Source organism: Lactuca virosa, chromosome 7 (genome assembly GCF_052849685.1).
Source record: "Lactuca virosa cultivar CGN04683 chromosome 7, Lactuca_virosa_CGN04683_v6, whole genome shotgun sequence".
NCBI lineage: Eukaryota > Viridiplantae > Streptophyta > Magnoliopsida > Asterales > Asteraceae > Lactuca > Lactuca virosa.
In genome coordinates this window covers 54391171-54396837 of record NC_136432.1, presented here as the reverse complement: position 1 = coordinate 54396837, position 5667 = coordinate 54391171, and the positions used below count along the sequence as shown (strand labels likewise).

The 5667-nt window shown below is 36.0% G+C and overlaps 1 pseudogene; it reads left to right on the top strand.

The window, feature by feature from the left end:
* The first annotated feature begins 5022 nt into the window (after positions 1-5022).
* On the top strand, positions 5023-5397 carry LOC145126654 (putative mitochondrial protein AtMg00820 pseudogene; annotated as a pseudogene).
* The last annotated feature ends 270 nt before the right edge of the window (positions 5398-5667 follow it).

Sequence of the window (5667 nt, the reverse complement as noted above, 5' to 3'; positions counted from 1 at the left end):
TCTTCCCTGTCACAATGTGTTTTAAAGTCGTGCCCGGGCAAGAGCAATTCAGTGATGGGTGACCCGTGGCAAGTTTTCATGACAGGAGCCCAAAGCGGACAATATTTTATACGTGCCATTGGGGGGTATTCCAAATACTTGTAACGTCCCGATTTTCAACCCAACATTTTCATATTTATTTATTAAAAATATTCATTTACATAAGAGTGTTTATTACATTATGCCGAAACATGATTGCGAATGTGCATATGTACAGTCAAACCTTTCTCTTCATATGAACCAATGAAGCTCCTGAGAAACATTTATAAACAACTAATTAAGCGTTACGCTTAGTGTGTTCCCCCTATATACCATATACCGCAATACTTATACATGCATACAAATAATGGCTCCCGTACTTTAATCGTTCCGCCATGAAATCTACTCGAGTCTATTGGCTCCCGTACTTTATTCGTTCCACCATCAACCCTAACTAGATATAAGCGGATCTGTAGGCTCTCGTTCTTTATTCGTTCCGCCATCAATCATAACTTCTTCTAACGAAGTCAGATTTGGACATTCTTTGTATGTACAGATTCTCTTTTCCGATTACTACGACTTCCATTTAGATTATTTATTCTAAATAATCTACTATCTAAAATGTCTATTTTAGATTATACTGTAAAGCGAAAAACGGGGTGTTACAACTCTTCCCCATTTACAAAGATTTCTTCCCCGAAATCCAGATCCTAGCGTTCCTTAAGCTGATTCCTACATGTCATTCTAATAGGATATTTGAGATCATCACATGATCTAGTTGACGTTGTCGGGTAGAACTTCATTATCTGCCTTAGTCATACCCCCAAACTCCTCGCGAAGTCTTCCTAAACCATGAATTTGTCGGTTTAGACTATACTCTATGACAAATGACCTTCTTCAGACGAGAGATGTCGATTGGTTTCTTTGGCTAGGAACACAGTCGACTGGATTTGAGGTGACTGATTAAGGAAATTTATCTACAATGTCCTAACAAAATCCATTTTTCCATGAAAATTCCTCTAAAAAGGCTTAAGCTATATCTTTAAATCACACACAAATCTAGATTACAACGGTAGTTTTACCTATTTTAGGTGTTCCCATTGCCTGGAATTTAACTAAAGCTATTATTACGACTTTACCTGTTTGAAACTTTGGAACCAATATTCTAATATTGGTAACGGACTCGTCATAAGGCTTGCTTATCGACTAAAGGACTAACTAAACTAAACATGTAACCTATCCTGATGCCTAAAGTTATACTGAAGTATTATCATATCTGTAAGGTAACACCTTATGATCTGAAGAGTCAATCACTACACATTGACCACCAGAGCCAACGTCAGCACCAGTCCCAGCTTATCAGCATCAACGTGAACTTCATAATCTTAGTGATCTTTGTATATTAGGAAGTTATACATTGTATAAATAGAATAGATATTTGATCCCTAATATTAGCGAATAGGATCATACGTTTACTTAGATAGGTATATATCCCCTAAATAGTGGGATCTTCGTTATTGTAATCATATATAATCAACATTATGGTGAAACCCTAATGCAGTCTTTGTTAATGTAGTCTTTGTGACCTCGTTCTCTTTGTGAGAATCTTCTTTCTTAGTGAAAGTATCTTTGTGATTATACATGTTCTTCAATTTTTCTATTTAATATTTTATTTGTTTGTTTGATCTTTGTTATTCATATTTGAGTGTATATGATCGATACAAGCCTTTAATTGGTATCAGAGCGGGTTTACGATACACATGAGTTATTATGTTGATCTCTTTTAATCCCAAATCATATGTTGTTGGCAAGATCCCTCCTTTTGATGAACTTAACTTTTGTTGCATGGAAATCAAAGGCTATGGATGTTCTCGAGATCATGGACTATGACATGCTTGATGTGATTAAAAAGGGTCCCATCGTCTCTATGCATCAATTATCCAATTATAATGCATCCGGTAGTGGACTAAAGCAGAAGTCAGTGTTAGAATACAACAAAGAAGAGAAAAGAGTTCAAAATCTCGATATAAAGGTGAGGATTGCTATTGGAAACTCTCTTCCATATCATGTCTATCATTTGGTTCAAAACTGCTCAACTGCACAATATATGATGAACACCTTATCGTCCGCTTTCGACAGAGAAGGACTTTCTGATGATGAAGTTACAAAAGGTAAGTGTCTCACGGCTCAAATCATTGGCTCTCATACTGAAGCACCAAAGGATATGATTAGTACTTTTGACTCTAACCTTTCTCAAGCCACTAAGGGCTCTAAGTCTCAGGACTAGGACTCAGCCTCCATGTATCAGGTAAAGAATTTTGTTAACTACTCCTCTACTGAAAAGGCTGACATGTTTAATCATTTATGTTTTGATCTTTCTATCTCCAATAAAGAAAAATATTCTCTCAAAATTGAGTTGAAAAACCTTAAAGAAAAACTCTCTTTTTCTGAGAACTCCCTTTCTCTCTTAAAAAAGGAAAACTCTTGTATCTCACTAACCAATACTTTTCTTCACGATGAAAATGAAAAAGTTGTCGATCATGCAAGAAGCATTAAGCTTATTTTAAATAACTGGGATTCTTCCCACTGTAATGTCACGAGAATTATTAATGATCAAATTCTTGATTAATGTGAGAAAATCCTTGGTGGTGATATTGAGGGTGTTGTTTCCTTAATCAAAAAGGTTGAGATTAAACAAACTTTTATAATGTTAATAGCCACGAGAAAGATTTTAAAACTAGATTTGTTAGTACCTATTTCATGAATCAAACTCTGATTGATAATCATTTTACTACTGACTCAAATGATAATACTAAATGCATATCTCGTTTATCTGCTCTAGACCCTTATCTTCAACCTCATCATCATGATTATGTTTTGCCCTCCACTAAGATCTTGCTGAAATTTCCCATCTCCAATGGTGAATTTCATTCCATAAACGAAATTATTAGCATGTTTCCCCAGTGCTCTGTTAGAAAAATTGAATCTGTAGGTCAATCAAAGTTCTCTACTTCAAATGATTTATCCATCTCATCTGTGTCCCATGACCAAGTGGCATCTGAGCACACCATCGATGACAATCCTTGGTCCATAACTAAAGCATAAGTTTTCAAATCTAAAGATCAAGATTCATCAAGTTCTGTTGTCAAAAGAAATCAAAGTTCTAATGTTAAAAGAAAGAATTCTGGAACAAGAGTTTATTATCGGTGTGGTAATGCTTCTCACAGAGTCAGCGAGTGTACATTTGAAGAAAGCTCTGTTCGCGCTGACAACATATTGACTCGAAATAATAAATGGATCAAAAAGGGAAGCTCATTAAATTGTCTCCTTGATGCCTCTTATCATATTTTCTCTTAAGTGACCCATTGCAAAATGGGTCAATGTATACTAATTGTATATTTTAGTTTTTCAAGGTAAAGAATATAGTTGGTACTTAGATAGTGGTTGTTCAAGACATATGACAAGATTCAAGTCACTTCTAGATGAGTTCGTAAAAAAAGATGGTCCAACTGTTACATACGGAGACAATGGAAAGGGAGCTACAAAGGGATATGGCACTATTAAATGCAACTCTATTGTATTCAAGAATGTTTCATACGTAAGTCATCACAATCTCATCTCAATCAGCCAACTGTGTGACACTGACTATGAAGTTCATTTCAATAAGAAGGATGAAAAGTTGTTGATCAAAAGAATGTCACTTTACTAACTGCAAACCAACATAATGACATCTATGTTCTGGACATGTTTTCTAGCTGACAACTCTCTTCGATGACGCTTCTTCTCTCGTGCTCAATCTCATCTAAACTGGCTGTGGCACAAGAGACTATCTCACTTGACCTTCAAGAACATATCAAATATTTCTGGGAATCAGCTTATGCGAGGAATTCCTAAGATGTAGTTTGTTAAAGATAAACTATGTTTAGCATGTGAAAAAAGAAAGAAAACCAAGTCATCTATTAAGCCAAAGTCATGTTCCTCCGTCACCAAACCCTTTCATCTCCTCTATATTGATCTGTTTGGACCGGTTCCAATTAAGTCAAGATCTGGAAAGAAGTTCACCCTTATCATCGTAGATAAATATTCAAGATTTACATGGGTGATCTTTTTGAGAAAGAAAATTCATGTTGCTGATGAAATCATATCACTCATCAAGCAATGGGAAGCTCTTTATGACCATAAAGTCAGGCAATTACGTAGTGATCATGGAACTGAATTTAGAAATTCCTCCCTAGAAGATTTTTGTTCAAATTCATGAATTTCTCAAAATTTCTCTGCTTTTAGAACCCCTAACAAAACATAATTGTTGAAAGATGAAATTGGACTCTCATTGAAGGTGGGTGAACTATGGTTGTTGAAGCTGGTCTTCCTCTATCCTTTTAGGATGAAGTTATCAACACAACTTGTTACACTAAAAAACGTTCTATCATTGTAAAGTGTCATGGGAAAACCGCCTATGAGCTGCTTAAGGGGAGAAAACCCGACATTTCTTACTTTCATGTGTTTGGATGTGTCTGCTACACTTTGAATCAAAGAGATTAGCGCTCAAAGTTCAAAGCTAAAGCTGATGAATGAGTGTTTCTGGTGTACTCTAGTGTGTCAAAGGATTTCAGGGTATTCAACCTTTCAAGTCAAAATTGTTTAGGAAACTGCTCATGTCACATTCGATGAAAATTCACTCATTCATGATCGGATTAATCATCCATCTTCCATTCTAAGTGAGCTCACTGTTAGTCCATCAGACCCTGTTCCTGAGTTTTTGCCAAATGTCACTGAGCATGTTGTTCCTAATATGGATCAAATTTTTAATTCCCATTCTGACTTCAAAGGATGACTTTGTTTTCTTTCCTCAAATAAGGAAGATTCGGTTTCGAGTAATATGAATGAAAATAATAATCCTAGAATTCTTCGAGATCATCATGAATCTAAAATCATTGGAGATGTCAATTCTAGGATTCTCACTCACAACAAAGTCAGCAGTACATGTTTATGAATTTTGTCTCAATGATCGAACCACAGAATGTTGTTGATGCTTTCAAAGAAGCTAACTGGATCAAAGCTATGCAAGACGAGCTGAATGACGTAGAACGACATCGCATGTGGAGTCTAGTTCCCACGCCCCAAGGAAGGACCATTATTGGTTCTCGTTGGGTGTTCAGGAACAAGATGGATGAAGATGGAATTGTTATTAGAAACAAGGCAAGACTTGTGGCCCAAGGGTTTTGTCAGCTAGAAGGTTTGGACTATGACGAAACCTTCACCTATGTTGCTAGACTTGAAGCAATCTGTCTGTTCCTTGCTTTTTCCTCATTCAAGAACTTCAAAGTCTATCAAATAGATGTTAAGACTGCCTTCTTACATCAGAATCTTCAAGAATAAGTTTTCCTATAACAACCTCCATGATTTGAAAGCGAAGAATTTCCCAATCATGTATATCGTCTTGATAAAGTTGTCTATGGTTTGAAGCATGCACCAAAGGCATGGTATGACACATTGGCTAGTTATCTTATGGAGAGTGGATACAAACAAGGAAAAATTGACAAAACTTTGGTCATCAAGTAATCAAGATCTCACATCATCCTTACTCAAGCGTATGTTGATGATATCATTTTCGAATCCACTCCTGAAAAGCTGAGTTCTGAGTTCGTT